The sequence below is a fragment of the Orycteropus afer genome, unplaced genomic scaffold (assembly GCF_000298275.1).
Source record: "Orycteropus afer afer isolate SDZICR_OR568_19922 unplaced genomic scaffold, OryAfe1.0 scaffold00007, whole genome shotgun sequence".
Classification (NCBI taxonomy): domain Eukaryota; kingdom Metazoa; phylum Chordata; class Mammalia; order Tubulidentata; family Orycteropodidae; genus Orycteropus; species Orycteropus afer.
Genome location: NW_006921594.1, coordinates 20,171,182 through 20,181,185, shown reverse-complemented (window position 1 = coordinate 20,181,185; position 10,004 = coordinate 20,171,182). Strand labels below are relative to the sequence as shown.

Sequence of the window (10,004 nt, the reverse complement as noted above, 5' to 3'; positions counted from 1 at the left end):
CTTGGTGAAGTGTCTATTCATGTCTTCTGCCCATTTTTTAATTGGATTGTTTGTCTTTTTGTTATTGAGATGTTGGAGTGTTCTATAAATTCTAGAGTAACCATTCATCTTTTAAAGGACAGACATCCAGGTTGTTTTTAGTTTTATAGGTAAAACTGCTATAAACATTCATGTACAGGTTTTTATATAAAGATAACTGCTAATTTTTTCTGGGATAAATGCCCAGGAATACAATTTCTGCTTTGTATGGTAATTGTATGCTTAATATTTTTAAGAAAGTGCCGAATTGTTTCCCAAATGACTAACATTTTACATCCCACGACCAACATCTGAGTAATCCAATTTCTCCACATCTTCACTGCCATTTGGTGTTGTCACTAGTTTGTATTTTAACCATTTTGTTAGGTGTACAGTGCAAGATGAACTGACACACTGGCTGCAGTGATGGGCTCAGGTATAGCAAGGACTATGAGGTTGGCACAGGACCAGGCAGTGTTTCATTCTGTTGTACATATAGGTTCACTGTGAGTCAGAGCCAACTCGACAGTACCTAACAACAACAACAACACGATATCTCAATGTGACATTAATTTACATTTCTAGAATGGCTAATGACGTTGGTCAAGTGATTTTGTGTGCTTATTTGCCATCTTTATATCACCTTTGGTACAATGTTGCTATACATTCTTTACCCATTTTCTCATTGGATTGCTTGTTTTTTGTTCTTGTTATTGCGTTTTTCCCATTGAGTTTTGAGAGTTCTTTATTTACTCTAGATACTAGTTCATTGTAAGATAAGTGGTTTGCAAATATTTTCTCATAGTCTATAGTTTTTCTTTTCACGCAGAACAAATGTTTATAATTTTGATGAAGTTCAGTTTACCAATTTTTCCTTCTGTGTATCATACTTTTGGTGTTGAGAACTATGATTAAACCTAGATCCTAAAGACTTTCTCCTATGCTATCTTCTAAAAGTTTTATAGCTTTACATTGAAGTCTGTAATCCATTTTGTGTTAAATTTGTAAAAGGTATGAGGTTTAGGTTTAGTTTTATGCATTTTTTTTGTAAACAAAAGTTCTTATATAAATTTGCACTTATAATGGGCTCCTCAAACTCAAAATATAGTTGAACCTGAAAGTATATTGAATAATTATAATATTACTTTGAATTAGGGTTTTTCAGAATCTCTCAGTGTCTCTGGTCATCAGCTTATCCTAATTAATGTGATATATGTAGATACAGTTTGAACATAACCAATTATATCTTTAGGATAGGACTCCAACTCTTGATATCTGTAATTATTAAAATAATAATGGGAGTTACCTTTCTTGATTGTGTCTCTGACCACATCTTACATAGTCACATACAACTTACTTATTTATAACTTACTTTGTAAAAGTTGGACAGTAAAAATGGTATGTGTATTAATTAAGCATGCTGTGTTTTGGAACTATAGTTGTTTAGTCCTGAATGAATGCTTGCTTACATGCCCATGTCTATGGTGGGTTAATAAAATAATAAGCCTGCTTTTCTGATTAGCAAAAATAGTCTTTTTTTAGTTGTTGTTGTTTTTACAGTTCATCTATGCAAATATAAAAAGATAAAAGAACCAGACTTGTGGTTGACTTAAAATCAGTGATTCTCAACTGCGTTATAGATAATATGTTATAACTGGAAGTCATCATTGGCTATACTTTAAAATAATTCCATGCAGTATAAAAAGGTAGTTAAAAACAGAACACATAAAGGTTCTGCATTGGACAAAGTGAAATTCAGGAGTGACAAATATCTAATGAATCAGGACAATATAGACATTCAGGGAATTAATTTAGCAGGGAACATAATCCAATTTTGTTTCTGTTATCTAAGTGAGCCAAATTCAAAAGAAAGTTTATTAGTGTATCTGTGTTTATTGTTGCTGTTTGTATGTTGTTGGTCAGATTATCTGGAAGTGACCTAAAGAGTTTAATAAGAATTTGAAGAATTTGCCTTATCAGTCTATATAATAGCAGAAGTACTACTACTGGATCAAAAATATTCCATCTCATGGACTTGCTATTTCCAGGATGTATAATGATTGATTTGAAATAATATGATGTGAGAGATATTACTAAGCATCTTAAAGGATGACAGAGTGTTCTTCAATTTACATGAAATATGATGAAGGTGCCCTGTCAAGGACTGCTAAAAGCTTACTTATAAGAACTCCTAAATCATCACTGAAAACGCATCTGTTTCATGATTGTTTTTGAGTAGCTGCTGGGAGTGTGAGGTGACACTATCTGTTTGGGGACAAAGAAACAAAGTGACTATTGTATGTGCATTGTGCTTGTTAGCCAGACATCATCATGTCACTTCAAACAGAATAGTATTTAGAGCTGAGTAGGATTTAATTTTACTTCAATATACCTAGATTGGTTATATCCTTTCATTGTGTTGGAAATGATTAATAGCTAGCAGCAATGCTTAGTGAAGGGAGGACAAAGACTACTGCTGAGTATCATTATTGACTTGGAATGATAAGGATATGTTTTCATTATAACTGTCCATAAAATAAATTTCCTAACAAAATAACTTTCTCTCTGCCTATGCACTCCCCTGCAGCTATTTCATTAAAGACTCCTTCTCCTTTTATTATTGACTCAAGAGATATTTCCAGGTTAAACATCCTGACCCTGAAGGCCTACTTTGCCTGGTTTCAGTTAATTCCAGTTCTTTTTCTTTGTCTATTCCTATGGAATTGACATGTGGAACTCTTGCTGTTTGGGGACCAGCCCCATGGGAGAATTTGGTTCCCATTTCCCAGCCCAACCCAATCTATAGCCTGGAATGGGGATTCAGACAATAGGCATTTTTGTTTACTGAATAAAGATATTAAGGCCATTCTGTTTCCAGTGTGTACACTATGTCACTTTCCTTATGAAAAACTTGGAATCTTTCATGCAGTTGTAATAATGGTTGTAGCTGTCTAACACCTAAACCATCAAAGCAACAGACAGAGAAAGAGCATACAAGGAAGAAGGAAACTTAACCCTATTGAGTTGCTGAGTTACCTACTACAGGCCAGGCTAAAGCCTTGTACTCAAATTGTGGTCCATGGACCATTAGCACTGGCATCACCTGGGGCTGATCAGAAATCCACAATCTCTTTTTCGCAATGGGATTGCCACCAGAATGCAGGTGTTGGTGAAAACCATTGCAGTATCTAAGCCAAAATGGGAAAGGAAAAGACACACATCAACATTGTTGTCATTGGACATGTAGATTCAGGTGAGTCCACCACTACTGGTCACTTGATCTGCAAATGTGGTGGGATGGACAAAAGTACCATCGAAAAATTTGAAAAGGAAGTTGTTGAGAGGGGAAAGGGCTCCTTCAAGTATGTCTGTGTCTTTGATAAACTGAAAGCTGAATGTGAGTGTGGCATCACCATTGATATCTCCCTGTGGAAATTTGAGACCAGCAAGTACTATGTGACCATCACTGATGCCCCAGGACACAGAGACTTTATCAAAAGCATGATTACAGGAACATCACAGGCTGACTGTGCTGTCCTGATTGTTGCTGACCGTGTTGGTGAATTTGAAGCTGGTATCTCTAAGAATGGGGAGACCTGTGAGCATGCCCTTCTGGCTTACACACTGGGTGTGAAACAACTAATTGTTAGTGTTAATAAAATGGATTCCACTGAGCCACCCTATAGCTAGAAGAGATATGAGGAAATTGTTGAGGAAGTCAGCACCTACATTAAGAAAATTAGCTACAACCCTGACACGGTAGCATCTGTGCCAATTTCTGGTTGGAACGGTGACAACATGCTGGAGCCAAGTACTAACATGCCTTGGTTCAAAGGATGGATATTCAGCCGTAAGGATAGCAATGCCAGTGGAATGACGCGCTTGAAGCTCTGGATTGCATCCTGCCACCAACTTGTCCAACTGGCAAGCCCCTGCACCTGCTTCTACAGGATGTCTACAAAATTGGTGGTATTGGCACTGTCCCTATGGGTAGAGTGGAGACTGGTGTTCTCAAACCAGGCATGGTGGTCACCTTTGCTCCAGTCAATGTTACCAGTGAAGTGAAGTCTGTTGAAATGCACCATGAAGCTTTGGGTGAAGCTCTTCCTGGGGCTAATGTAGGCTTCAATGTCAAGAATGTCTCTGTCAAAGATGTTCGTCATGGCAACATGGCTGGTGACAGCAAAAATGACCCAGCAGTGGAAGCAGCTGGCTTAACTGCTCAGGTGATCATCCTGAATCATCCGGGCCAAATCACTGCTGGCTATGCACCTGTGTTGGATTGTCACACAGCTCACATTGCTTGCATATTTGCCCAGCTCAGATGGAAGACTGATCGCCGTTCTAGTAAGAAGCTAGAAGATGGCCCCAAATTCTTGAAGTCTGGTGATGCTGTCATCGTAGACATGGTTCCTGGCAAACCCATGTGTGTTGAGAGCTTCTCTGACTAGCCTCCTCTGGGTCATTTTGTTGTTCACAATATGAGGCAAACGGTTGGTATAGGTGTCATCAAGGCAGTGGACTAAAAGGCTGCCGGAGCTAGCAAGGTCACCAAGTCTGCTCAGAAAGCTCAGAAGGCTAAATGAATTTTATCCATAACTCCTGCCACCCCAGTCTCTCTTAAGGGTGAAAGAGCAATCATAGAACTGATTATTTCAAATGGCCATTTAAGTTTAATAGTAAAAGACTGGTTAATGGTAACAATGCATCGCAAAATCTTCAAAAGAAAGGAATGTTTTGTGGACCATTTGTTTTTTGTGTAGCAGTTTTAAGTTATTAAAATCAATACTTTTTAAATGGAAACAACTTGACCAAAAATTTGTCACAGAATTTTGAGACCCATTAAAACAAAAGTTTAATAAGAAACCCGTTTCTTCTTTTGATCAAGACCAAAACTTTCTAATTCTGGTCTTTCCTCTCCTGCAACTTTGATAACTGAAATACTTCATGCAAAAACCTGTGAGAATGGGGTTGGTTGCAACACTTACTATTGATTAGGACAGAAAAACAAATAACATGTAATGTTTATATATAAGCTGCCTTGTAAGAAGGCTAAGTTAATACAATAAAGGCTGTGTTGCATATAGAATTTAGTTTTGTGTAGTAAAACAGTGAGTTTGTTATAATTACTTTATCGAGTTTTCCAGTTTTTGGAATGTGCATTTTCACATCTACAAATAATTCAGTAGTTAATCTGAGGTTTAAAAAATATCAAGTGCACTGCTTCAAAGACATTGTATTCAGGTTTTAAGAAAAGGAAAGATCACGTGGCGGGGGATGGGAGAAAGAAATGTACAGTCTCAGCTTCCACCCAGACCTACTTTTCAGGAGCTTCATTTTAAAAACATGCCGAGGAAATATGCATGTTAAAATGAGACACATTGTTGCAAAGCATGGAAAGTCTTTCTCCTTAAAGCTTCATATAACTTCAAGTGGTTGGCATTATGCTTCCCATTTTATAAACAAGGAACTTTCAGGACTAGAGAGGTTAAATAACTTGTTCTAACCAGAGTGTACTCTTTTCCTCTGTTACACTGCCCGAACCATATGATTTTATGCCTTTTACAACAGTGTTCGTCAGGCCACAACCCAGGACTTAATTCACCTCCGAATTTGACTGCTTGGAGAAAAAAAGAGAAAGTGGTTGTTGTCAATTATTCTCATAGCCAGGTATAATCACAAATAAAATACTTTAATATTTCTTAATCACATTTCTATTTTAAAATGATATTAACTTCTTTAATCTCCTATCCAAAATATTCACGAGGTTTGGATCTTAACGTTTGGCTGCTGTCTCCAAACTCAACCTCAGATGTTGAAATTTTGCCATGCTAGATGTTCCAAACAGGTGTCACTGAATCCAAAAGCAATGCCAAAAGTGAAACTGTTGGGAAAAAAATTAACAATGGGAAAACATTGAAATTAGTAGATAGTTTCCAAAGATGAAAATAAGAAGCTCTGGTGGCCTAGTGGGTAAAGCACTTGGCTGCTAACCAGAAGATCAGCAGTTCAAACCCACAAGCCGCTCCACTGAAAAAAAATGAAGCAGTCTGCTTCCCTAAAGATTTATAGCCTTGGAAACCCAATGGGGTCACTATGAATCCAAATTGACTCATCTTACACCAACTGACTGGGAATTCTGGTGGTGTTGTGCCTAAGGCATTTGACTGCTAACCAGAAGGATGGCGGTTCAAACCCACCAGCCACTCCTCGGATGGAAGGTTTTGCAATCTACTTCCATAGTGATATCACCTCAGAAACCCAAGGAGGGGTCACTATGAGTCAGATCCAACTCAACAGCAGTGTGTTTTCTTTTTTTTATACCAACTGGTTTGGTATAAGATGAAAATACTGTACTCATTTTCATGCTGAAGTTCTGACAGATTTGTTTAAAAAAAAGTTTTATAAAATACAATTTATTTAAAATGTGTGGTAATGTTGTTTTTTTAAAAAATTGTGACATACAGCTCCCAAGAAAAAAGGAGCAGGCCTGAAACATAAGTACACTACCCAACAGACACAAAATTTAACAAAGCACTCAAGATCAACAAATGACAAGCAGTCAGAATGTTCCAGCTGAAAGAAATAAATCACCACACTGGGCTGACCTGACAGAGTATCATGTAGAACTTCAAAACGAGGAAGATCAAGAGCTCAAAGAACTCTAAACCAAGAAACTGATCAATCAGGGTGAAAAATTGTAGTAGAGTGCTGCAATGTATTATATTTCTATAGCAAAATATCTTAGATTGACATCAACAGATATAAAACTATATAGCAGATCAGAAAACACAAGCAGCATGATTCCTGAAGCCAAATGGATCTTGGCTGTAAATAAAGAATACCAGAAAGATATTTACCTGTGTTTCATTGACTATACAAAGGCATTTGGCTGTGTGGATCATAACAAATTATGGATAACATTGAGAAGCATGGGAATTTCAGAATACTTTGTGCTCATGAGGAACTTGTACATAGACCAAGAGGCAGTCAGTTGTTCAAAAAGAATAAGGGGATATTGCGTAGTTTAAGTTAGTAAAGGTGTGCACCCAGCTTGTGTCATTTCACCACATTTATTTTGTATGCTGAACAAAGACTCTGAGCCGCTGGTCTATATGAAGAACATGGCATCAGGATTGGAGGAGGACTGGTGAACAACCTGTGACATGCAGATGACAAAACATTGCTTCCTGAAAGTGAAGATGACTTGATGCACTTACTGATGAACAGCAAAGACTGCAACCTTCAGTATGATGACACTTCAACACAAAGAAACAAAATTCCTCACAACTGGAACAATAAGCAACACCACATTAAATGGATAAAAGATTGAATTTGTCAGGGATTTCATATTACTTGGATCCACAATCAATGACCATGGAGGCATCAGTCAAGAAATCAGATGATGTATTATTGTGCTGGGCAAATCTTCTATGAAAGATATTTTTAAAGTGTAAAAGAGCAAAGATACTCCTTTGAGTACTAGGGTATGCTTGACCCAAGCCATGCTGTATTCATTAGCCTCATAAGCTAGACAATGAGTAAGGAAGACTGGAGAAGAATTGATGCATTTGAATTGTGGTGTTAGTAAAGAATATTGAAAATACCACGGACTGCTGGAAAAATGAATGGAAGAAATAACAGCCAGAATGTTCCTTAGAAGTGAGAATGGGCAGACTTCATCTGACGTACTTTGGTCATGTTGTCAGAAGGGACCAGTCCCTGGAGAAGGATATCATGCTTGGTAAAGTAGAATAGTGGCTAAGACACTTGCCTGCTAACCAGACGGCTGGCGGTTCAAACCCACCAGTCACTCCTCAGAAGGAAGTTTGGGCAATCCTCCTCCCGTAGTGATACTGCCTCGGAAACCCAAGGAGGGGTCGCTATGAGTCGGGGCCGATTCGACGGCAAACAACAACAACAACAACAACAAAAGTAGAACCAAACCAAAACCAAACTCACTGCCGTTGAGTTGGATCCAACTCATAGCAATCCCTCTTTGGGTTTCCAAGGCAGTATTGCTACAGAAGTAGATTGCCCAACCTTCGTTCCAAGGAGTGGCTGGTGGGTTTGAAGCATCCGCCTTCTGGTTAGCAGTCAAGTGCCTTAGGCACTATGCTACCAGAGCTCCCTGGTAAAGCAGAAGGGCAGCAAAAAAGGAGAAGACCTTCAAAGGGATGGATTGAAAAAGTCATATTATAGACAGGCTGCAAGGTGGGCTGAAGCCTAACAAAGATAGTGAGGATGGTGCAGGCCGGGGCCGTGTTTTGTTCTGTCATACACTGAGGGTCGCTATGAGTTGGAGCTGATTCAATAGCACCTAAGAGCAATAATACAACATCTTCCTAAACTTCCATAATAGACTCAATGGGAAGTCAATTGAAAGCTTCATTATTCTAATGATAAACCAAATTACTTAATCAGCGGTTCTCAGCCCTGGTGTCACATTTAAATCACCTGGGAAGATTTTGGTATTTAAAAAAAAAAAAAAAAAAAAACCTTATAATACCTGAAACCAAACCCATTGCCGTTATGTCATTCCAACTCTTAGTGACCCTGCAGGCCAGAATACAATTGCCCCACAAGGTTTCCAAGCTCTAAATCTTTATGGAAGCAGACTTCTATGTCTTTCTCCCATGGATCCAAAACTGAAACCAAACTCATTGCCAAAAGGTCAATTCCTACTAACAGGGACCCTACAGGTCAGAATAGAACTGTCCCATAGGGTTTCCAAGGCTATAAATCCTTACAGAACCATACTGCTGCATCTTTCTCCTGTGAAGTGGTCGGTAGGTTACAATCCTTTATACTAAACTCAGAATTCAGATTTCATTGATCTAAGGTAAGAACTCTGATTAAAATCACCTCATGCGACTTTAATACGGAGACAGTGTTAAAACCCCTATCCTTGATGACGCTGAGGTAAGTGAAAGACAAGGGAAGAGAAAGGTGACTGATAAGATGGTGAGGGGAAAATAAATAAATAAATAAATAAAAACAACAAGGAGATGAACCGTATTTCAGGTAACAACTATTAGGTCTTTCAAAGTCAAGACTAAAAAAGATATGGCACTGTAAACATGGATATACAGAGACCACTTCATTTCCTCCAGTGTTCTGAGTCTTTTCAACCAATTGAAGACATTGTTTTATTTTATTTTGGGATCCATGAAACAGAATGATTATTGTATAAATTCCTAGAGGTAAAATTATTAGGTCAAAATGTTTATATACTTGTAAGGTTCGTATTTATTTATTGTCAGCTGCCCAGCAAAGAACTTGTAGTAATTTGTATCCAAGTAGCTTCTATTTCATGAGAGAAACATGTGGCAGTCTGCTTCCGTGAAGACTGCAGCCTTGGAAACCCTGTGAGGACTTCTACTCTGTCCTGTAGGGTCCCTACCAGTCGGAATCAACTGCACAGCAACAGGGTTGGTTTCGGATTTATGATCTATTTCACCCTGGTCTAGTGGTAAGGATAGGATTGAATATACAAGACAGAGAGGGGAAATAATCCAGAACATAAAGTTGCACTAAGGCAGGAGGTTTGAAGGAGAGCAAGAGTTTTGAAAAAATGAAAAATGCAGAGAAGGAAGAAGTGAGGTGATAGAGTGTAGTTCTTGGCCAGTGCTGAGGGACATTTGGAGGTTTATGGTTAATTGCCAGATTTGCCTTCAAGTAATCGTTAGCTGCTTAGTGCTAGCTCCAATTGTCTGTAGCTTAGTAGTTTGAGGCCTCCTTGATGGTGGAATTTTTTTTCCCATTTTTTGTCTCCTGGCAGCCAATATAGGCACCAAATAAATCTGCTGAAGTTTTCACAAGTCACATGTCTATAATATGACTTGTAAAAGAGAGATAATGCCCTGGGTAACTAAAAACTCATCTAATTCTTAATATTTTTACAGTTCTTCTAGTTTAAGGAAGTTGCTACTTTTTCTTCTGTTCAGAGCTCTATTACATATTTTTTTTTAATGTTTGTAGCTTCC

General features: G+C 38.1%; 1 protein-coding gene and 1 pseudogene across 1 annotated transcript in view; both read left to right on the top strand.

The window, feature by feature from the left end:
• Positions 1 to 10,004, top strand: part of MAGI2 (membrane associated guanylate kinase, WW and PDZ domain containing 2) — a 1,828,989-nt gene that overhangs the window by 1,012,161 nt on the left and 806,824 nt on the right. The window lies entirely within an intron of this gene.
• On the top strand, positions 3,217 to 4,604 carry LOC103200303 (annotated as a pseudogene).